Source organism: Meriones unguiculatus, assembly GCF_030254825.1.
Source record: "Meriones unguiculatus strain TT.TT164.6M chromosome Y unlocalized genomic scaffold, Bangor_MerUng_6.1 ChrY_unordered_Scaffold_32, whole genome shotgun sequence".
In the NCBI taxonomy this organism is placed as follows: Eukaryota; Metazoa; Chordata; class Mammalia; order Rodentia; family Muridae; genus Meriones; species Meriones unguiculatus.
Window position 1 is genome coordinate 345,907 of NW_026843711.1, and position 25,128 is coordinate 371,034.

The 25,128-nt window shown below is 40.4% G+C and overlaps 1 long non-coding RNA gene across 2 annotated transcripts in view; it reads right to left on the reverse strand.

The window, feature by feature from the left end:
- The window catches only part of LOC132651872 (uncharacterized), a 47,244-nt gene extending 37,180 nt beyond the window's left edge, over positions 1 to 10,064 (reverse strand). For both annotated transcript variants that reach the window (XR_009589423.1, XR_009589422.1), the window contains exons 1-2: positions 9,997 to 10,064; positions 9,326 to 9,400 (exon numbers count right to left, since the gene is read on the reverse strand). This is a non-coding gene — a long non-coding RNA (uncharacterized LOC132651872). The remainder of the gene's footprint in view (positions 1 to 9,325; positions 9,401 to 9,996) is intronic.
- Positions 10,065 to 25,128: the final 15,064 nt, after the last annotated feature.

Consider the following 25,128-nt stretch of genomic DNA (forward strand, 5'->3'; position numbering starts at 1 on the left):
AAAAAAAACTTACAGAAACATAACAAGGCCATACACACTTCCCACACATTTCCTTGCTGGGGACTCAACATGTAAAGCAATGAGCTTCAAGGGGATTTGCAATTCAAATCACCAGAAAGTAGAAGATGATGGAGGGACCTCTAGGCTATAAGAAATAAGTTATCCTGATATTTTATCATTCAATACAATGAATAAAATCTAAATAACTTCCAAGGACTAAAGAAAAAGACTGAAAATCTCTTTTGGGGAAAGTGTGGAATAATTACATAACAGAGTATTATTAAGCTAAGAAAATTACATTGTGATATTTTCAGGTAAATGGTTTGAACTAGAAAAAGTCATCTAAAATGCAAAAAGAGGAGATACAATGCGAATAAATCATAATAAATAAATACATAAGAAAAAAGATGGTCAAGATGATGAAATTTAGACCTCTTCAGGACTGATGGCTTGTTCTTGTTGGGGATGAAGGGTGTGGGAAGGATGAATGGTGTGGGAAGGATGAACTCAGTTTTCTTTAAGAGACTTGGCACTGATACTCTGATCATGTTCCAATGAATAGATGAACAACACATATTTCAATTGATGTATTTTAAAGAAAAAATAATGAGAGTTGCACATGGGTAGGAATTTAATCCTAGAAGCAATGGAAAATGAGTAATGTATATTATATGAAATTCCCACATAGTCAATAAAAAATAATATGTTGAAAACTTTTACAATGACTTTTAACATGGAGAAAATATTATGCTAAAGGGAGGCACAGTTTGACTTTGTAAGGCATGCTTTCCAGCTGGCACCATTTAACTAGCAGTCCTGGCCCTAACACTATGTTTAAAGGGTTTGTCTGGAGGACTACAGCCAGAAACACAGTTGCTCTTGTTTTCTAGGCATATAACATGGACCCATTACACTGCACTGAAGGCCCAATTTTAAATGTAAACACCAAGATCAGGAGGCCTCCTCACTGACCACTGAGTAGGACATAGCTGACCATCCAGCCAGGTCAGCCAAGTCAACCCTGCTCATAGAGGTTTGGCTACACTAGTGTGGAACCGAACCAGTTGTCAAATAGTTTATTTCCCCTCATTTCTCCTATTGTACTCACAGATTTTCACTTTTTCAGCCAAACCAGTCCCAGGAATTGTCTGGTTTCTGAAGGAGGGTGGTAATTTGAATTCTGCCTCCTGGTTTTGGCAGATGCAAGTCTTATCTAAGTTCTATGTCTCAGAGTCTTTCCTTGGTGGTCTCTGCAAGCAGGGTGTTCTGAGTCTGAGAAGTAGATAGCAAGCTCCCTGAAACCTTGGGAACTAGACCAAAAACTTTGTGTAACCTCGAGTGAATTCCTGGATGCCTTTTAGGTGGCTACTGTGAAAAAATATTTGCTTTTACCCTTTGCTTTATTAGTATTGTTTTCTCATTCAGTAAACTGAGACTTGATCAGGAATCTGTCTCTGTCCCCCCATTTATACTCACTCTTTTAGGTGGACCCTTTTCTGTTTGTATAATGTTCTTTTGAAATCTATACACCTTACCCTCATTTATTCAAATGCTGATTTCTCTCCTCTCCCCCAGTTTCTGGTTTCAATCTGATATTGCATTATTTTTTTTTTGAGTCCCATTTATTGATTGTTAATCTTAGGGCTTATGCTGTTGGTGTTCTGTGCAGGAAGTTGTCTCCTGTGCCAATGAGTTCAAGGCTCTTCCCTAGTTTTTCTTTTAACAGATTTAGTGTGTCTGGTTTTATGTTGATGTCTTTGATCAACTTGGACTTTACTTTTGTGCAGGTTGATAGATTTGGATGTATTTTCACTTTTTAACAGGTAGATATCCAGTTAGACCAGCACCATTTGTTGAAGGTGCTGTCTTTTTGCCATTGTATGGTTTTCACTTCTTGTACAACCACTTTAGAAATGAATCTGGTGCTTTCTCAGACAATTATATATAGTGCTTCCTCAAGATCCAGCTATAACACTCTTAGGCATATATTCAAAACATGCTCAAGTAAACAACAATGACATTTGCTCAACCATGTTTGTAGCAGCACTATTTTTTATAGCCAGAATCTGGAAACAACCCAGATGTCACCCAATCAAGAAATGGAAAAAGAAATTCTGGTACATTTACACAATGGAATACTACTCAGCAATTAAAAACAAGGAAATCATGAAATTGCAGGCAAATGGTGGGAACTAGAACAGATCATCATGAGTGAGTTATCTCAGAAGCAGAAAGATACACATGGTATATACTCACTTATAAGGGGATATTAGACATATAATATAGGATAAACATACTAACATCTGTACACCTAAAGAAGCTAAGCAAAGAGGAAGACTGTGGGTAAAATGATCAAACATCATGCAAAAAGGCAAAGGGGAAGGACATAAGAAGAGGGAGAAAATAGTCAACAGGACATCAGCCTACCATAGAGGGCCTTTGAAAGACTTTAGCTAGCAAGGCATTGAAGGAGATGTTGAGATTCGAAGCCAAATTTTGGGCTGAATGCAGAGAGTCTTATGAAAGAAGGAGAGGACAGGAAGACCTGGAAGGGACAAGTGCTCCACAAGCAGATCAATAGATCAAAAAATTCTGAAGACAGGGGTCTTTTCTGAGAGTGATACTTCAAACAAGTACCATGCTTGAAGATAACCTACAATCCTTGGAACTCTTGCACAGATGTAGCCCATGGCAGCTCAAGTGGGTCCCCTAGTAATGGGAATAGGAACTGTCTCTGAACTCAGTGGCTGCCTCTCTGATAACCTCCCCCTGATGGGAAATCAGCCTTATCAGGCCACGAGGGAAAACAATGTATCCAGTCTTGATGATATCTAATAGGGTAGGGTTAAAGGGAAGGGGAGGAAGACCTCCCTTATCAGTGTATTGGAGAAAGGCATGGGAGGAGATGAGGGAGAGAGGGTGCTATTGAGAGGGATTGATGAAAGTGGTTGCAGCAGGTATATAAAGTGAATAAACTCTAATTCATAAAAAATATAAATACATTTTTAAAAAGTGAAAAAATTAAACATTCATATATTGTGCGTTAAAAATAACAAAGACAAATTTGAAAAATTTAGACAAAAGGTAATTAATTGTAAATATTAATTTTACTTTTAAGACTGGCTACTGAACTTTAATTTTCTAAGTTGTGATGCAGTACCTTTAAGTAGGAAAATATTCCAGAAATAGTATACAATTCCAGAACTACTATAAATTCACCATATGACACATTTGGCATAACATGCATATGGAATATAAAATGGTAAATATATCAGTAATTCTGGAATACACAAATACCTCTACATTAGAAGAACCCTATTGGTAAGTTACATGAATGCTCATTTTTTAATTTTATTTTTTATTTTTTATTTTTTTATCAGTTACATTTTATTAACTCTGTATCCTAGCCATGTCCCGATCGATATTGCATTATTTTAAACAGTCAAAAAGAAAGCAACTAGCCACAGTGTTGTGCAAAGTGAGGAGCCAGAGGACAGGAAAGAGGAGAAGAGCTAGAGGGCAGGAAATGAGTGGGAGAAAAGCATGAGAGAGAGAGCTTGGAGAGAGAGCTGGAGGACAGATCTTGGAACTACATTGAGATGGACTGGACATAATATTTCACATTTTTATAATGGGTAAAATCTAAAAGTTAGGAAAATATGAGGGCTTGGAGGTTTAGGAGGGAGTAACTATTGCCCAACATCATGTTCTAGGCTAACTAAATAAACCCCAGTCTCTGTGTGGGGATTTGGTTACACAGCTGTTTTAGATTAACGGCAAGCTTTACTAAAGATAATAATTAGCAAATATTAATCTCACATACATTTTTTGACCAACCTAAAGGATGGGTCATTTGGCACCCAAACAGGGAACCTTGAAAATGAGGGGCCTAGGAGTGGTATATCGGAATCTTGAGGAAGCACTATTCCTAATTTTCTGAGAAATTGCCAATTGATTTCCAAAGTGGTTGTACAAGTTTGCATTTGCACCAGCAATGGAGGAGGGCTCTCCTTTCTCCATAACCTCTCCAGGATATGTTGTCACTTGAGTTTTTGATCTTAGCCATTCTGGTGGTTGTCAGGTGAAATCTCAGGGTCGTTTTGATTTGCATCTCTCTGATAGCTAAATTGAGCATTTCTTTAAGTGTTTCTCTGCCATTCTGTCCATGTGGATCAAAGATATCAACATAAAACCAGATACACTAAATCCTTTAGAAGAAAATGTGTGTAAGACATTGGAACTTATTGGCACAGGAGATAACTTCCTGAATAGAACATCAACAGCATAGGCTCTAAGAGCAACAACTGATGAATGGGAATTCACAAAGCTGAAAAGCTTCAGTAAAGCAAAGTACATAGTCATCAAAATAAAACGATAGCCTAAAGACTAGGAAAGATCTTTACGAACCCTACATGTGACAGATGGCTTATATCCAGGATATATAAAGAACTAAAACAGCAAATCAAGCAATCCTCTTAAAAATGGGATACAGAGCTTTGTTTTAATATTACAAAAACTGGTTTTAAAAATATTTATACGTTTATGAAGCAGGTACTATGGTTGTTTTTTATCTTTGTCTTTTTTTTTTTTGTCTGCATGTTTCTGTATTGGTTTCTGGTTTTACTTTGCTCATGAGGTCTAGGAAACTTGGAGAGTTTCCAATCTTGTTGAGGGAATCTGGAGGAAGGCCCAATTCCTGGGGAAGAGGCCCCTTAAGGTTCTACTCCTTTTGGGACCAGGAGAGAGGGACACTGGAACTCTATTCTCTGTGATAATAGGGCTCCTGGAGACTGCTCTCCATCTGGAAACTGTGGAAAGGGCCATGGGGGCTCTGCTCCTTCTGGAATCTATGTGACTGGAGGGGACCCATGAGGGGGTCAACTCCTTCCGTGGGACTTGTGTCCAGTACGGGCTGGTCAATTCCTGGTATTTGGGTATCCTGGTTACTCCAAGGTAACAATGTCACATTTCTGTTTTTCTTATGTATCTCTCTCTGTGTGTATGTTTATCTGTAGACTTGGATATTTTTAGACATGAGACAATTTGAATCAACATACCTGAAATAAGTTCTAGAACATGGGAGATAAATACTAAAAAAAAAAAAAAAAAAAAAAAAAAAAAAATGCCTCTAAAATAAAAAGGGGGAACTTTAGAGAGCTGCGGAATGCTATGCCTTAAAGATGGAGCTGGTTTCCGCCTTCCACCTTCCCGATGGTGAGTGCTCTCTGTCACGAACAATTCCACATTTGGCTAAGGCTGAGGATCTGGCTTGCTTCCATGTATGTGGACCTATCTGCATTGCCCATATGGCACGCCTGGGTTGGCTACCCAGAGGCTATTTATGCTGTGGGCTGGCTTTCCTCAGGGTCCGAGGATTGTTCAAGGTTCCTGAATAAACTGCATTGAAAAAAAAAATCAGGTATTTTACAATAGTAACCCTTGGGAAGTCTAACAAAGAACTTAAAACAGGTTCTCAACACTTTGGGGGTAATGAAAAACCTTGGTATTTATTTTATTAAGGTTACAAAGTAAAACCAAGCCATTTTTAAGCCAATTAAACAAAAACTGTAGTAATTTAAATATATTCATGTAAAAAAAAACTATAAAATATGTTGTTCTACATTTAAAATGCTGTAGATTCTTCAATGCAAAATGCTTGCTTATGATCTCTTACAGGAAAAAAAAAAAAGGACTACAATTTTATGTTAGCCCAGGGTTATGCATGGTTATAATCAGATCATTGTTAACCATTATATAAAATATATGTCTGGCTACCAGTACCTAAATAAATGATTTAATGTTGTTTATTTCTGTCTTATAGATTTGGTATGGCCAGAACATCTCACTTTTTCTGAGGGCTTATAAACTAAGTATAGTTCTCTGATTAACGTTAAATAAAACTTTTGTCCTGTCATTTTTTTCTGTTAAATATTAATACAATATAATAGGATTAATAAGATTTGCTAACACCTTTATAAATGATGTTTTAATAAAAGTTTTGTTTTAAATTTAGTTTAAAAAGAATAGATTTAAAGTCATGCTAAAAATAATAGTTGAGTACAAACTTGAATTTTGCCTAGTCTGTTTCTTTAGTTTTGTTGTTGTTTTTTAAGGTTAAATCTAAAATGGATAACCATAAAGTTTGCCTATGTATATCTGCCTAAAATTTGGTCCTAAAACATATATTTTAAAAATTTTGTTAATGTCAACAATACTTAGTTTCTGGGTTTTCCAGCTTTTGAAGGAATGCAAGTAAAACAGACTCTTAAATTTTCAGGAATAGGAAGAGGTCATCCTCTTTGCTTTACCAGAGAGAGTATTCATCAGGACAGCTTACCAATATCCCCTGTCCAGGTCATAGGTTGAAATGCCTACTACTCTAAAGTTGGGGTGGCATATCAAGCCTTCTTTTGCACTCAGGCAAAGTGGGATATTGGAAAGATATTATTGTACCTTCCAATGGGAGTTAAGAATGACAGTCTTACATATACAATGAGTTTCCCATCCTGTGATTGAGGGGCCACTATAGAATGAAAACCACTGCACAAGAAAAACAGCTGTGACTATTCCCATCCTTGAATTGAGGCCAGAGGCACTTAGCTCTAAAAGGTAGGATGAACTGCTCCGAGATAGTTTTTAAAAAATATGAGGGCAAGGTGAATTGTTTTGAGAAAACTCACAAATGGCCCAAAACTGCAAACAACTAGCTGTAAGCTATCTTCATGCTATTCTTGCTGACCAATCAATATATAGAGCAAAAGTGGCCAGATTGTTAATTATAAAAACCCTGTGCCTTGTATGCTCAGGTTTGTCTCCTGCCTTTGGAGAGGTGACCCTATTGTGATTGGAAAACAAAACAAAACTAAACAAAACAAAACAAAACAAAAAAACAAAAAACAAAAAAACCCTCTTGCTTTTGCATTGAGTTGTGGTTTATGGGAGTTCCTGGGAAAAGCACAATCTTGAACTCCTGAGCTGTGAAACCTCCAGGTTTTACATTTGTTGTGTTTGGCCCGGAAAGGGCATGCCACTTCCCCAACTCTCATCAAATTGAGCTTGGAACAGGTTACTTTGATTTCTGTTTTGCTTTGTTTGTTTCTGTCTTACCAATCTGTTTCTGGTTAGGCACCTATCTGGACCTTTTTGTTTGTCTCATCAGTCATTGTGATAGACAGATATATCAGAATATTGCTTGACTGGGAACTGGAGGACACTCCAGATTCCATTTGGGAGTCTAGATCCAGGATGGTCCTCCTCCCATCTATTTCTTCGTGAAGATGGCCGCTGCCAGGCAGCCTCTCAGCGTTCTGTGGTACCAGCAGTAAGGGCATCCTTGTCTAATTGCTTGTCTTGTTCTCTTTGTCTCTATCGTGTTTTTGCCTCTTTGACTTTCCTGATGGATGACTTTATTATGGGACAGACTGTGACTACACCCTTATTGCCTAACCCTTGATCATTTCTCAGAGGTGAGATAAAGGGTTCATAACCTTTCAGTTGAAGTTAAAAAGGGGAAATGGCAAACTTTCTCTTCCTCAGAGTGTCCTACTTTTCAGTTTGTATGGTCACTGGAGGGCACCCTTCACCTTGACAAGATCCTTGATGTCAAGATTAAGACCCTCCAGACTCCAGGAGGCCACCATGATCAGGTTCCATATATTCTGACTTGGGAGGATCTAGTTCATTACCCATCTCCTTGGCTGCGCCCCTTTATTCTTCCCACAGAGACTTCCCCAACAGCCATCTGTGCAGTCAAGGAGAAGAAGATACTTGCCACTTCAGATATGGATCTCCTTCTTTTTGAACTTCTGCCTCCCTACTGCCAGTTCTCCCCCCAAGTAATCCCCCAGCAGGTCCACAGCAGAGTTCCATCAGCCCTTTGGCACCATTGCAGTCACCACCAGATTCCAAAAGCAAAAGCAGTCCATCAGTGGGAACTTGGAGCTGCTGAACAGCTCAGCCAGGCTCCATGGCCCTTCCTTTGCTTGCCTATGGGCCCCTTGATGGCTATGGAAATCAACAACTTCAGTGCTGGCCTATTTCTTCAGCTGATAGAAAGCCCATAATCCCCCTTCTTTTCTGAAAATCGCCAAGCTCTAACTGATTTGTTTGAATCTGTCCTATTCTCACACCAGCCTACTTGGGATGACTGCCAGAAACTCTTGCATGGCCTCCTGACTACTGAGGAATGGGGACAGGTCCTTCTTTAGGTGACAAAGAATGTGTCAGGGATGGATGGGAGGCCCTTTGTCCTCTCTAATGAGATTAATGATGGCTTTCTCCTCACCCACCCAAACTGGGATTACAACACACCCAGAGGTAGGGAGCTCCTAAAATTCTACAATGGACTCTAATGGCAGGTCTCTGTGGGGCTGCTCTCAAGCTCACCAATTTGATGAAAGTGAGAGAGATGGTTTAGGGGCTGGATGAATCTCCCACAGGCTTTCTTGAACCGCTAATGGAGGCATACCACCGGTTTACATCCAATAATCCTTCCTCAGATGAGCATAGGGCAATGGTGACTATAATCTTTATAGTCCAGTCTGCCAGAGATATTTGTAGAAAGCTCCAGAAAGTAGAGGGTTTGCAGGATAAGTCACTAAAGGATTTAGTATAGGTAGCAGAGAAGGTTTTCTATAGTTGGGAGATGGAAGAAGAGAAGGAAGAAAGGAAACAGAAAGAGCAAGAAGAGAAAGAGAAAGGGATAAGAGACAAGACAGAAAGTTAATTAAGATCCTGGTCACCATAGTTCAGGAGAATCGTAATGATAGGGAGAGAGTTCCTGGCAACTGGGGAGGCCCTCTGTCTAAGGATCAGTGTGCATATTACAAGGAGAAAGGACACTGGATCAAGGATTTTCCTAAAAGGAAAAAAAAAAAGCCAGAAAAACCAAACGCCCAAGCCCTGGAGACCTGGGTCATAACTGGGTGATAACAGTGACTGGGGGAACAGGATTCAGTCCTTCCCAAGCCAAGGATAACCCTTAAGGTGGAGGGGATGCCAGTCAACTTCTTGGTGGACACTGACGCCCTGTATTCTGTTGTGTTGCAAGAGTTTGGAGCTAAAAAAAGGGAAGAAATCATGGGTCCAAGAAGCCACTGGATGTAAAAAATACTCATGGACTACCCGAAGAATGGTGGACCTTACAGTGGGCCCGGTATCCCACTCATTCTTAGTTGTCCCTGAATGCCCATACCTGCTGTTAGGGTGAGATATCTTAAATAAGATAGGGACCCATATTTGTTTTAGACCAGATGGCCTACAGGTGACAGACAATAAAAGGGAACCCATTCATGTATGGACAATTCAACTGGAAGATGAATACTACCTTTTTGAGAAGTCCGGAAAAAGACATGACTGGTGGTTAGAGAGACATCCCAGAGCATGGGCTGATATGGCTGGCCTAGGAAAAGCAGAGATAAAGCTGTTCAGATAGAGCTGAAGCCTCAGGCTAACCCAATCTTGGTGCAACAATATCAAATGTCTAAGGAAACCCGTGACAGGATCCACCCTCAAGTACAATGGGCTCCTTGACCTAGGGGTGCTCAAAAGGTGCCAATGTGCCTGCAATACTCCATTATTGCCAGTTCGGAAGCCTGGGAGCAACGACTATCAACCCATACTGGACTTGAGGGAAGTTAACAAACAGGTCATGGACTTATACCCTACCTTGCCTAACCCACATAACCTGTTGAGTTCCCTTCCCCCCGATAGGGTTTGGTATATGGTCCTGGACCTTAAGGACACAATTTTTTTGTTTGTTTGTTTGTTTCCAACTCAGCCCTACCAGCCAAGACATTTTTGCTCTTGAATGGAAAGACCCAGGCTCAGGGGTCTCAGGCAAGCTTACATGGACTTGACTTCCTCAAAAATTCCCTTAAGATATTTGATGAAGTCCTACACGAGGACATGGTGCACTTCTGGGCCACCAATCCCCAGGTAATTCTTCTCCAATATGTGGGTGATATTCTATTATCTGCAGATTCTAAAGAAACCTACCTTGAAGCCACCAACTGGTTGTTCCAAGATCTGGGTGGGCTTGGCTACAGAGCAACAGTGAAAAAGGCCCAGCTCTGCAGAAAACAGGTCAGTTTTCTGGGTTATATATTAACAGAGGGAAAGGTATGAGGTTATATATTAAGAGGGGGAAAGATGTGTGGTTATATATTAATAGAGGGAAAGAGATAGCTGTCAGAAGCTAGAAAAGGGACTGTATTTCATATTTCCCTTCCGTGGACTACTAAACAACTGAGGGAATTCTCAGTGGTACAGCAGGGATTTTTTGACTGTGGATTCCGGGATTTGCTGAGATGGCAGCCCCTCTGTATGCCCTTACAAAGGGGAATGATTCTTTCATCAGGGGAAATGATGTACAAGCCACATTTGATATATCAAAGAAGCCTTAATGTTGGCCCAGGCATTGGGACTCCCTTATGTGACCATCCATCCCCATGTGGCTGAGAATCAGGGAATGGCCAAAGAGGTGCTAACACAGAAAATTGGACCCTGGAAGAGAACCATAGCTTATCTATCCAAAAAACTTGATTCAGTAGTGGCAGGATAGCCATCCTGTCTGCGAATAATAGCAGCAGTGGCAGCACTATTAAAAGATGCAGACAAACAGACTCTGAGATAGGACCTCACCATCTATGCTCCTCATGCCCTTGAAAGTGTCATAAGGCAGCCACCTGATCACTGGCTTATGAATGTCCACATGACACATTACCAGGCTTTGCTCTTGAATAACCATAGAGTCACCTTTGCCCTGGCTTCAGGGCTAAATCCTGCCACCTTATTGCCCAATCCAGACATCCAGCCCCTGGAGAATGATTGTTTGCAGCTTCTAGGAGAGGAACAGGGATGGCAAAAGGACTTGAAAGATCAGCTTCTGCCTGATATCAAGGTGACATACTGTAAATACAGGAGCAGTTTTTTGGAGAACGGGAAGAGAAAGGCAGGGGCAGGAGTGGTAGATGGACATAAAGTAAAATGGGCCCAGGTGTTGCCAAAGGGCACTTCCGCTCAGCGAGCTGAATTGATTGCTTTAACCCAGGCATTAACTCTGGAAAAGGGTAAAAAGATAAACATCTACACTGATGGTCAGTATGCCTTTGCAACAACCCATGTGCACAAGGCCATCTATCAGCAGAAAGGCCTGCCAACATCAGCTGGTAAAAGATAAAATAAAAATTAGATTCTGGCTTGCTCAATGCCTTCTTGCTGCCTGCAATGGTAAGCATTCTTCATTGCCCAGGGAAGAATGAGTAAACTACTCAGAAAGTGACTTAAAGCTAATATGGCAAAAACAGGAGATATTTGACACCAATGTGGGGGCATGGATTGACTCCAAAGGTAAGGTCATTCTACCACAGGAAGATTCTGAGAGATTAATAACACAGATGCATAATTGGACTCACTTGAGAGCAAAGAATTGGCTGAAGTTGCCCACCAATCCCAGTACCTAATACTAAAACTCACTGCCCTGACTGAGAGAAAGACAAGGGCTTGTGAACCTTTTCAGAGGGTAAACATAGGTAAGAGTTTCCAGAGCCCAGGGAAGTGGCTGAAAGGAACTAGACCTGGAATGCATGGGGAAGTAGATTTCACTGAAATTAAACCACCCAGGTAAGGCAATAAATATCTTGTTTTTTTTTTTTTTTTGGGGGGGGGGCACTTTCTCAGGATGGGTGGAAGCTTTTCCCACAGAGAAAGAAACTTGCCTGGTCATGGCCAAAAGGATTCTTGAAGACATTTTTCCTTTGTTCGGTATTCCAAAAGTAATTGGGTCAGACAATGGGTCAGCCTTCATTGCTCAGGTAAGCCAGGAGGTGGCCAGGTTTCTGGGGCTTGATTGGAAATTACATTGTGCTTATGCACCCCAAAATTCAGGACAGGTAAAGAGTAAAGAGAATGAATAGAACTCTCAAAGAGACTCTTACCAAATTGACCATGTAGACTGGTGGTGACTGGTTGGTGCTCCTTCCCTTGGCCCTCTTTAGAGTCAGAAATACTCATTCCCTATTGGGCTTAACTCCCTTCGAACTACTATATGTGGTTCTTGCTCCCCTGACTCTTCTTGGGGACCCCCTTGACATAACTAGTGGTAACTCTGACTTATTGTCTAGGCTGGAAGGACTACAACTTATTCAGAAAGAGATTTGGAGCAAGGTTAGCAGTGCATATGTGCCTGGGTCCTTGGAGGTTCCCTATCAGTTCCAGGTTGGAGATCTGGTGTACTTGCAAAAACACTTCCAGAATCTGGAACCTCAGTGGAAGGGTCCTTACAATGTCCTGCTCACCACTCCAACAGCCATCAAAATAGAGGGCATTGTAGCTTGGATCCACATGTCACATGTCAAGTCTGCTCTTCATCATCCTGCCAACACCTGGAAAGTCCAAGCCTCCAGCAACCCGTTAAAACTGAAACTCATCAGGGACAATGAACTCTCTGAACAGTAAAGTGGACAGACAATGGTACTGCTGGGTGGTTCTGTTTGTATTCATTTGAGTAACTATTGACCGGAGCTTTGGCTATCCTCACCAGGTTCACAGGGGCCTGGAAGCATTGTATGGTAAACCCTGTAATTGCAAGGGTGGGGTGATGAATGGCAGAGCCTTATTAAATGGTGATATTTGGGTGCCCAACAAGGCCTATGCTCAAGTTGAGTGTGGCAATAAATGGGCATATATAGCCCTACAATGTTCAGGGAGAACTCCAAGTTTAGAATGGCATTGTGTAACCAAGCCTAAAATGATTCCTTATGTAAATGGGCACCCCTGGCCTTGCCCTTGTGATACCTATCAACAGGCTGTACATAGCAGTTGCTATGGGGTTGTGCAACAATGTACTGGAAAAGATAACATCACCTATTTCACTGCCATATTAAACCAGGTCAGCGGGGAGGGGAAGATAGATGATTGGTCCCACAACATGCCAGGAAGATGCCATGGATCTAAATTACTCCAAGCCCCTTGCTCAGGGATTGTAGGAAAGCCTATATGCTGGGAGTAAGGTGCCCACTATTCACCTCTCAGAGGGAGGAGGGCTGCAGGATCAGGTCAGACAAGAACAGGTTAAACAATGCATTGAAGATTTAATAAAGAATAGCTGTCCCTCAATTACCACCCTCTGGTTCTTCCTGATAGTAGAGGAAAACTTATTTTAGAACCCCAGACTATACCTGTTATTACTGCCTCTCGTAGCCTCCTAATCCTTCACTTGCAAGTGACTGCTGGCTATGCCTACGAAAACGGCAGCCTGTTCCTCTGGCACTTCCTGCTCCTAATGCCACTTATTCCACTGCTGAGGGGTCCTTGCCAACCATCACCCCCCTATGAGAGTGCAGCCTCTCTTCAACCAAAATGTTACCTGTTTGACTGAACCCTACAAAAATGATAGCCCAGATCCAACTATAATTGATGCTAACTTTTTGACAACTCCACAACTCTCTGCCCTGACAATAACACTGTTTTCTTATCTGGCAATAATGAAGCCTACTATACCTTTTTGCCCACAGATTAGACTGGGACCTGTGTACAGGCAACCTTACTCCCTGATATTAGCATCATTCCAGGGGATGATGAGCTGGTCTCAGTCCCCAGCATTGACTTAATGGTTGGAAGAATGAAAAGAGCCATTCAGTTCATTTCTCTGTTAGTGGGAATTGGTCCATAGGCACTGGGTCAGCTGGTTTGGGTGTTTCATTATATAAATAAAACAAACTGTCCCAATGGTTAATTTTTTATTTACAATTGCTTTTGAGCACTATCAATGACCTCCAAGCTCAATTCCTTAGCAGAAGTAGTTCTCCAGAACCGGAAAGGATTACACCTCCTTACAGCTGTAAAAGGAGGAATCTTCTTAGCCCTACAGGAGCAATGCTCTTTTTACACTAATAAGTCAGGAATTGTTAAAGGAAAGATTAAAAAATTACAAGAAGATCTTGAAAAAAATAGAATTAATTAGAATTTCCTTTTTAAAATGGTTTTAATGGACTGCTCCCCTATGTGCTTCCCTTCTGGAACCTCTTGCTACCCTTTTGCTCCTTGTCACAATAGTACCCTGTATTGTCAACCATATACTGGCTTTCCTTAGGAAATTTGTAAGTGCAGTTCAGGTCCTGAAGCTCCAGAGACAGTATCAACCTCTCCCTGTAGATAGATGATCCACAATTTTAGGGTTTATACTGGGGCAAAAAAAAGTAGGGGGATGAGGGGTCACCCGAGAATGAAAACAACTGTAAAAGAAAAACAGCTGTGACTATTCCCATCCTTGAAGTGAAGCCAGAGGCATGTAGCTCTCAAAAGGCAGGATGAACTGTTCTGAGATAGCCTTGAATTAAAGCCAGAGGCAGAGAGTTCTCGAAGGGCAGGATGAACTGCTCCAAGATAGTTTTTAAAAAATAAAGGGTGAATTATTTTGAGAAAGCTCACAAATGACCAAACACTGCAAACAACTAGCTGTAAACTATCTTCACTCTATTCTTGCTGACCAATCAATGTATAGAGCAAAAGTGGCCAGATTTTTAAGTAAGAAAACCCTGAGCTTTGCATGTTCAGTGTCCTCTCCTGCCTTTGGAGGGGCAACCCTATTGCAATTGGAATAATAATAATAATAATAATAATAATAATAACCCCTCTTCTTTTGCATGGAGTTGTGCTCTGTGGGAATTCCTGGGAAGGGTGCAATCCTGAACTCTTGAGCTGTGAGACCCCAGGTCTTACATGAGAAAGTGGATCCATGTATAATTACTAGACTAATGGTTCCTTTGGAGACACTTCGGAGAAACACACACATTCTACTCCTGGGGCAATGTCCCTGCATTTACAGTCATAGATTGTATTAATCTATTGATAAGGGTATTAAAAACTTGGCTTCTGATAAGGGCAGTCTAAATTCCTTTGTTTTAGAAAAAGCTTAATCATCCTTTTTCCCATTACTGCTAATGGGAAACATTGTAGTAAGACATTTTAAGAACAATGTTATCTATTCAGTTGAATGTATATATTACAATCTTACTAATTGTGTTAGTGCTGATAACAATGCTCTTTCAGTATTAGTTGTTAAGCAACCTGCTTTTTTAATGATTCCTGTTAGGGTTTCTGATTCTTGGTATGATGACACAGAATTTAATTGGACTCAGGTTTAGAATCCTGGTATTTAGAATGCTGGTATTTGGTCCATAAAAAATTCAAATTGAAAATGTTAATGATGAGAAATTAGATCCATGACTTAGAATCTGCAAAAAAATACCTAGCTTAGAATTGGCCAATACAGCCTGGGATATATTTACTAGCCTCAGGAGTTGATTTCCATCCTTTGACTCTTTGCTAAAGTGTGGACAGACACTTGGCTGGCCAGGCAGGTATGGGTTTGTTGGCCTGTGCCTGAGTTCCTTGTGTGTTACAGTTCCTTCTTCAACAACTTCAACTCATGCAAGTGCAGTTGCATGATTTTAAATTAAAGATCTCTAACAACCTCATTTGATATGGAGTAAGTCAATGATGTGTAAAAGTAAACTTGTGGTTTTTCCAACCTAAGACAAAGACTCATAAAATCTGCATCCAAAAACTGAATGACCAGTAAGGAAAATGCATATTTCACCAATCTAAGATAGGCTCTCCATAAAACAAAGAAGCGGAACTGAAGGAGTCTGGTAATTTGAATTCTGCCTCTTGTCCAGGGTAGATGCAGGTCTTATTAGGTTCCATATTTCAGAGACTATACTTGGTAGTCTTTGCAAGCAGGGTGTTCTGAGCTTGAGAAGTAGATAGCAATCTCCCTGCAACTTTGGGATCCAGAGAGCAAACTTGATGTAAACTTGAGTCTACTACTAGTGACAGATAAAGTTCCAAAAGACCAAATATTGTGACCAAACCAGTGTTCCACTAGGGAGATTGGGTTTCAGTTAATTGGTTTGTTGGGCCAGGGAATCCTATGGAAATTTTTTAAGCAAACTTGGCTGTTGTTATTAAAATATGTTGTTCTCTGCCCTCAAATGATAGATCAGTGCAATGTTGTTCAATCCAGCGAGATGTTTCCTTTTACATCAAATAGGAATGCATACAGAGACCCAAAGTCTGGTATTATACAGAGAGAAATCTTAGAACACCCAGGTATAAATGGGTATTCCCTATGAAATTCTTCCTCCCAGTTATCTGGATAGCCCGAAGGAGAGTAGGCAGGAAGAGTATCATAAGTAGAGGGAATTGAAGACACAAGGACAACAAAACCCTGAGAATTAGACCAGACAAGAAGATGATGCAGGCACACATGATGATGATACCTGAAAATCTAGGTTCAGATAGAAGGGGGAGGAGAACCTCCCCTATCACTGACCTATAAAAAGGGCCTAAGAGTAGGAGAAGGATGGTGGATGGGACTGGAAAGAGAAAAAGAAAGGGGCAGCAGAGGGGAAACAAAGTGAACAAAATATAATAAATAAATACATATGAAAAACCGTGTTCAAGGTGCAAGGTGATGAAGTATAGAGCACTTAGGACTGAGGGCTTCTTCTTGTGGGTGATGCCAGTGTAGAGCAAGGATGAAATCAGTTTTTTTTTTAAGGTTGGCACTGAGACACAGATCATGTTGCAATGAGTATATGAGCAACACATTCTAGAATTGATGTATTTTAAATAATATAAAATCCTGTGACACATAAGTAGGAATTTGAACCTGGGACAATGGATACAGAGTATATTTTATATTATTTCAAATTCCCATATAAGTAATAAAAATAATATGTTGACAACTTTTACAATGACCTTTAATATTTAGAAAAGATCCTGCTATAGTAGGGTAGAGTTTGACTTGGTAAGGCATGCTTTCCAGGAACACATTATGTATCAGAGAATCCACATGAACTAGTGTTTACCCAAATACTTCGGAACCCATGAGCTCAGGTGGCATCTCATAACAAGCAGTCATGGAACAAACACTACATTTAGAGATATTTTCTGAAGGAACACAGCAAAACTCACAACTGCTCTTGTGTCCTAGGCATATAGCACAGACCCATTTCTCTGTCCTGAAGGACTAGTTTGAAATGCAATCACCAGGAACAGGAGGTTCCTCACTAAGCACAGAGTAGGACACAGCTGCCAATCAAGCCAGGTCACCCAAGGCACCCCTGCTCATAGAGGGTTGGTAACAAAAGCGTGAAATGGCCCCAGCTGTCAAAGAGTTCACTGCCCCTCTTTTCTCCTTTTAGACTCACTAATCTTTCTCTGTTTCAGCCAAACCAATCCCAGAAATTGTTTGGTTTCCTTCTCTTTTCCATGTTCTTAAAGACTCAATCCACCAGGGAACCATAAACCCTGCTAGCCTATTATGTCAATAAGAATGTGAAGGTATATTTAGTGAGTACCAGAATAACTGCTCAGTTGAAAGTTACAACCTAAGAATTTCAGATCCAAGAACACAGTAGAAGACCACTTGTCATTTTGTACATTCCCCTTAATCCCACATCACTTTGAAGCTTCCCTACTTGGGAAGCTATCCAACTAAATGAACATTAAAGTTTCATTTCCTACTTGATATTGTCACAGAGGTAAACAGGAGTAAAGGTATGGAATCGGGTTAAAGTATGAGATAAAGGCCTGTTTGGATATCACAAGAAAAAGTCTTGTGTGCAAAGGATCACAGATACTGGACACGACTAAAGTTTGTTTACTCATCTGCATGGAAACCTCAAGACTCTCTCAGGTGCTGTTTGCCTGAAGGGGAAAATGATGTCAAGAAACAGGTGAACTCTTATATTTATGGTTGTGAGCCTAGCCTTTAATGGCTGAGCCCTCCCTTATTTGTAATAGCCAGAAGCTGGAAACAGCCCATATGCCCCTCAGTGGAGGAATGGATGCACAAATTGTGGTATATCTATCTACACAATGAAATATTACTCAGCAATAATAATAATAAAAAAAGGAAATCATGAAATTTGCAGGTAAATGGTGGGATCTGGAAAAGATCATCCTGATTGAGCTATCCCAGAAGCAAAAAGATGCACATGGTATATACTCACTCATATAAACATATAATATAGGATAAATCTACTAAAATCTGTACACCTAAAGAAACTAATCAAGCAGGAGTACTCTTGCTGAAATGCTCAATTCCTATCCAGAAAGGCAAAGAGGATGGACATCAGAAGAAGAAGAAAAGAGGGAACAAGTTAGGAGCTTGACACAGAGGACCTCTGCCCTGCAGACTATCGATGTAGATGCTAAGACTTATGGGCAATGTTTGGGCAGAATGCAGGGAATCTTATGAAATAATTGGGAAACAGTCAGATCTGGAGAAGACAGGAACTCCACAAGGAGAGCAACAGAACAAAAAACTATGAGCACAGGGGTCTTTCCTGAGACTGATACTCCAACCAAGGACTATGCATGGAGATAACCTAAGACCCCTGCACAGATGTAGCCCATGGCAGTTCAGTATCCACGTGCATTCCAATGTAATAGGAACAGGGACTGTCTCTGAGATGAACTGATTGGTCTGCTCTTTAATTACCTCCCCCTGATGGGGAAGCAGCATTACCAGGCCACAGAAGACGACAACACAGCCACTCCTGATGAGACCTAATTGACTAGAATGAGAAGGAAGGGAAAGAAGACCTCTATCAGTGGACTTGGGGAGGGGCATGCATGCAGAGGGTGGAGGAAGGGAGGGATTGGGACTGAAGGAGGGAGGGAACCACAGGGGGGACACAAAGTGAATAAAGTGTAATTAATAAATAATAAAAAAAGAAACAGGTGAAAGCCAGTAAGAGTTTTGAAGCTAGTTATTAATGAGGCCAAGTGGACAGCTTGCTTGAGAGAAAGGCTGAACAGCCATAATGCCTCAATCTGGGCAGTTGAAAGCACACAACCCAGAGATGACAGTTCCTGTGTCCAAGAATATTAGTTCAAGAAAAGTGTCACATATTTCTTTCAAGTGTTCATTAATAAAGTTACTTGTCCTTGATGAGTTTAACATCATCCCAGACTCCATTATTGTTTGTTAAAGGCACAGATATATCCCAGTGAATTACTTACTGTGAAAATGCTCCTTGATGAAGGCAAATCTTTGAACAAAAGTGTTTAATTGGGACTTTGCTTATATTTTTACAGAGACCATTCAGGATGTCAAGTCAGCAAGCAGTCATCTTGCTGTAGCCATTCAGCAGAACTGAGAGTGTTTCTTACTGAAACACAAGTGGCAGGCAGAGAGAGGGAGACAGAGAAAAAGCTAGAGAGAGACTTGGAAATAGAGAGATGGAGATCGGAGATTGGAGATCGACAAAAACAAAAATATAAAGTGACAGAGACTGAGAGATAGAGTTTCCATTCTGTGTGGTCACATTCATTGGCATATCAACCTCACAGCAAACCATTCTATATTATAACTTCAATAGGAATTATATTATCTAACAATACCATAACTCCTAACTATTCCCAGATATTTCTTTACAGGGGGTGACAAGAGTAAATAGATGAGCTTCAAGGTGACATTGCAATTCAAATCGCCAGGAAGTGGAAGGTGGAGGAACTTCTAGGCTAAAATAGCATAGGTACATCGATAGTTTCTCATTCAATACAATGAGTAAAGTCCCAGCAAATTCCAAGAACAAAAGAGAGGTACTGACAATCTCCTTTGGGGAAAATGTGGAATATTTTCATAAGGGAGTATTATTCTTATAAGAAATGATATCATTTTTTCTGCTCAATGGACAGAATCAGAAAAAAAATCATTATGTGTGAAGTAACTTAAATGCAGAAAGACAAACATGCTATGTATTCACTTATTAGGAAGTCTTTTAATAGTGGTGGATAAAGTCCGAATGGGCCATCTATTGTGACCAAACCAGTCTTCCACTAGTGGGACTGGGTAGCAGTTAATTGAGTTGTTTGGCCAGGGTATCCTACTGAAATTTTCAAACAAGCCACGCTGTTGTTATTAAAATATGTTACTCTCTGCTCTCAACTGATAGATCAGTGGCACATTCTTGTTTACACAGAGATGCTTCCTTCTTTCTCAAATGTGATTTCATGCAGAGCCTCACAGTCTGATATTATGCAGAGAGAGACTTTAAAACTCTCAGCTATAATGGAATTTCCCTATGAAATTCTAACTTCTTGCAGAAGAGGAAGCAGGAAGAGTGTCAGAAGTAGAGGGAATTAAGGACAGAAGGAGAACTAGGCACTGAGAAAGAATCAGACTGCAGAGGAAGATAATACAGCCAGCCTTGATGAGAGCTGATAAGCTAGGATCAGTTGGAAGGGGGAGCAGGAACTCCCCATCAGGGAACTGGAGAAGAACATAGGGGTAGAAGAAGGAGGCTGGGTGTACTGGAAGGAGAAGACAGAGAGGGCAGCAGAGGAGATACAAAGTGAGTAAATCATAATAAATAAATATATAACAAAAACTGTGATAAATCAAAGAGCTGTTCAGGAATCATGGCTTCTTCTTGGGGTTGGGGCCTGCCGGGAGCCAATTCTATTTACTGAAGCCAAAGTCAAATAGTGAGAAAGGTCATTTAGTGGAGACCTAAAGCTATTTAGTGAAAGAGTTACATAGGACCCTAAATCATGGGTGATAGATTTATGAGGACATGTGTCTGTTAGTTTTAGAGCATCTGTGAGATATCTTAAGAAAACATCCTTATAGTATCTTGCAGGTGCAATATTTAACCCATGAAAGCACTCTTCCTATATCCTGCAGCAGTAATTTAGCCTTCCCCCTTTCCTGCCTTCTCCCTATATAAGTTGGGTAAAAATTTCTAATAAATGAGACTTTGATCAGACAAGCAAACATGATCCCATTATTCTTGTTTCTTGTTCCTCCCGCATTCCTTCCACCCTCCTTTCTTTAGGAACCCATTGAAGTCCAGCGGGTCAGGGCAGGTGCCAGGGTGCAGCAATGGTGAACTCAGTTTCTTTTAAAGGGATTGGCACTGACACTTTGATCATGTTCCAATGAGTAGTTGAATTGGTGTATTTTAAAGAAGAAGAATTACTGTGACACATGGGAATTTGAATCTGGGAGCAATGGCAAGGGGGTGTAAGGTATATTATATGAAATTCCCACGTAGTCAATAAAAATAATATGTTGACAACTTTTACAATGACTTTTAACATGGAGAAAAAGATTCCGTTAAGTTGGGCCGAGTTTGACTTGTAAGGCATTCTTTCTAGAATCATTGTGCAGCAGAGTATCCTAGCCATGAACTAGTGGTTCCAAACTACCTCAGATCCCAAGAGCTCAGTACCTCTAAAGGATATGTCCTGGCACTAACACTACATGCAGACATTTTGTGTGGAGTACCACAGCTGCTCTTTAGTCCTAGGCATATAACATGGACCTATTCTCTGTCCTGAAGGACAAGTTTTAACTGTAAACCCCAGGTTCAGGAGGATTGCTCACAGAAAATTGTGAATGTCAAGCTCCTGATCCAGCCATATCAGCCAAGCCAACCCTACTTATAGAGGTTTGCTGACACTAGTGTGGAATAGAATCAGCTATAAAAGAGTTTACTGCCCCTCAGGTCTCATTTTACACTCAACAATATTTCACTCTTTCAGACAACCAGTCCCAGGAATTGTCTGGTATCCTTCTCTTTTCCCTGCTCTTAAAGACTCAATACCCCAGGGAACCCTGGACCATGGGAACCTATTATATCAATAAATATGTGAAGGTACACTTATTGAGTTCTCAAGTAAATGCTCAGTTCAAAGTCACAACCTAGGACATTTCAAAGACCACAGTAGGAGACCACCTTGTCATTAGGTCCATTCCCCTTAATCCCACACCACTTTGAAGCTTCCATACTTAGGAAGCTGTACAATTAAATACACATTAAAGTATCATTTCCTACCTGATATTGTCACAGAAATAAACAGGAGTAAATGTGAAGGATCTGGATAAAGGGATAAGATAAAGGCTTGCTGGGTTTCAGCTGCCTCATTTGGAAAATGATGTCATGAAACAGGTGAAAGCCAGTAAGAGTTTCAGGAGTCAATTATTAAAAGTGCCAAGTGGACAACCTGCTTGAGAGATAGGGTGAGAAGCCCTATATGCCACAGTATGGACAGCACACAACCTAGAGATGTCAGTTCATGTGTCCAAGACTCTACAGGAAAAGTGTCACATATTTCTTTCAAATGGTCATTAATAAAGTCACATATCCTTGGCATGTGACTTTCACATTATCACAGATTCTATTCTTATTGGTTAAATGAAGAGATATGTCAGCAAATTACTTACTGTAAAAATTGTCCCTCCCCAAGGCAACTCTTTGTACAAAAAGTGTATAATTGGGTTTGCTTATATTTGTCCAGAGACTCTCCATGGTGTCATATCATCAAGCAGTCATCTTGTTGTACTCCTCAGAAAAACAGAGAGGATTTCATACTGAACCAGAAGGAGCATGCAGAGAGCTGGAGACATAGAGAGACAAAGAGAGAATGAGATAGAGAGACAGATTCAGAAAGAGAGTGACCTAGACCAACAGAAACAATGATAGAATGTGACAGAAATCAAGAGACAAAGACTTCATCCTGTCTGGTCACATTCATTGACTTATCAAACTTATAGCACATCCTGTGATGTAATTGCAATTATATTATCTAGCAAGACCACACCTCCCAGGCCTTCACAGACATTTCCTCAGTGGAAACTAAGCAGGTAAATAGATGAGCTTCAAGAGAACATTGCAATTCAAATCACCAGGAAGTAGAAGAAGGTGGAGGAATTTCTAGGCTAAAAGAATATAGTTATCCTGAAAGTTTGTAATTCAATACAAAGATTAACAACCCAGCAACATATAAGGACTAAAGAATAGTAGCAACAAACTCCTTTGGGGAAAATGTGCTATACTTCCACAATGAAGTATTATTCAGTTAAGAAAATGACAACAAGATATTTTCAGGCAAATGGATGGAAACAGGAAAAATCATCCTGGGTGAAGTTACTAAAATGCAGAAAGACAAATATGGTATAGATTCACTTCCTAGGAGGTCTCCTAATAGTGGGTGATTAAGTTCCAATGGTTTGGTCACAGCCATTGTGACCAAACCATTATTTCACTAGGGGGGTTGGGTGGCAGTTATTAAGTTGTTGGCCAGGGCATCCTATGGAAATTATCAAGTAACCCAGGCTGTTGTTATTAAAATGTTTTTTTTTTTTTTTCTGGCCTCAACTGGGATTGATGCCATGTCCTTGGATACACAGAGATGCTTCCTTCTGCATCAAATGGGATTGCATACATAGACCCACAGTCCGATATTATGCAGAGAGAGACCTTAAAACACCCAGCTCTAAGTGGGATTTCCCTATGAAATTCTACCTTCCCTCAGTTCTCTTCTAAGCCTGCAGAAGAGGAGGCAGGAAGAGTGTCATAATTAGAGGTAACTGAGGACTCGGGAAGAACAATGCCCTGAGAATCAGGTTGCAGAGGAAAATGATACAGCCAGTCTTGTTGAGACCTGATAAGCTAGGTTCAGATAGAAGTGTGAGGAGGACATCCCACTTCAGGTAACTAGAAAAAGGGTATAGGGATTGAGAAAGGAGGGTGGGTCGGAATGGATAGAGAAGATGGAAGGTACAGCAGAGGGGATGCAAAGTGAACAAATCATAATAAATAAATACATAAGAAATACTGCTTCTGGGATAGCTCACTCAGGATGATCTTTTCCAGATCTCACCATTTACCTGCAAATTTCATGATTTCCTTGATTTTCATGATTCCTTGATTGTTTTGATGAATAATATTCCATTGTGTAGATGTACAATTTCTGTATCCATTCCTCTATTGTGGGACATCTGGGTTGTTTCCTGGTTATGGCTATTACAAATAAACCTGCTACAGACATTGTTGAAAAATGTTCTTATTTTGTACTTGTGCCTCTTTTGGATATGTGCCTAGGAGTGTTATAGCTGGTTCTTGAGGAAGTGCCATTTTTAGTTGTCTGAGAAAGCGCCAGATTGATTTTAAGTATGAGAACTTTTCATACCGAACCACAAGTGGCAGGCAAAGAGATGGTGAGTGAGAGAGAGAGAGAGAGGAAAAAAGAGAGCTAGAGAGAGATAGATTCAGAAATAGAGAGACCAAGACTGACAGAAACATAAATAAAAGGTGTTTTAGCCCTTCAGCAGAACTGAGAGGTTTTCATACAGAACCAAAAGCAGCAGGCAGAGAGTGGGAGACTGAGAAAGAAAGAGCTAGACAGACCTATTGAAAAATAGAGAGACAAAGATAAACAGAAACAAAGATAGAATGTGACAGAGACTGAGAGAAAGAGACTCCATTCTGTCTGTTCACTTTCATTGGCATATCAACCTCAAAGCACACCCTCCTATACTATAACTCCAATAGGAATTAAATTATCAAACAAGGCCATACCATGTAACTTTTCCCAGACTTTTCCTCACTGTGGACTAATCTTGTAAATAGAAGAGCTTGAAGAGGACATTGCAATTCAAATCACCAGGAAATGGAAGAAATTAGAGGGACTTCTAGGCTAAAAGAACATAGTTATCCTGAAGTTTCTCATTCAATACAATGATTAAACCCCAGCAACTTCCAAAGACTAAAGAACAGGACTAACAATCGCCTTGGGAGAAAATGTGAAATATTTCCATAACGAAGTATTATTCAGCTAGAAAATGACATTGTGATAATTCCAGGCATATGAATGGAACCAGGAAAACATATCCTGGGTGAAGTAACTGAAATGCAGAAAGACAAAGCTGGTATGTGTTCACTTATTTGGAGGTCTCCAAATAGTAGGAGATAAAGTTCCAATAAGAAATCTATTGTGAACAAACCATTCTTTCACTAAGCAAATAGGGTGGCAGTGAATTGAGTTGTTGGTTATCATCGTACAAAAATTTTCGAGCAACTCAGGTTGTTGTTATTAAAATATGTTGCTCTCTGCCCTCACCTGATAGATTAGTGTCATGTTCTTGGATCACAAAGTTGCTACATTCTGCTTCAAGTGGGATTGCATTCAGAGACCCACAGTCCAATGTTATGCACAGAGAGACCTTAAAACACTCAGCTCTAAATGGGATTTCCCCATGAAAGTATACCTTCCCTTAGTTAACTGCTAAGCCTGCAGGAGAGGGGGCAGGAAGAGTATTATAACTAG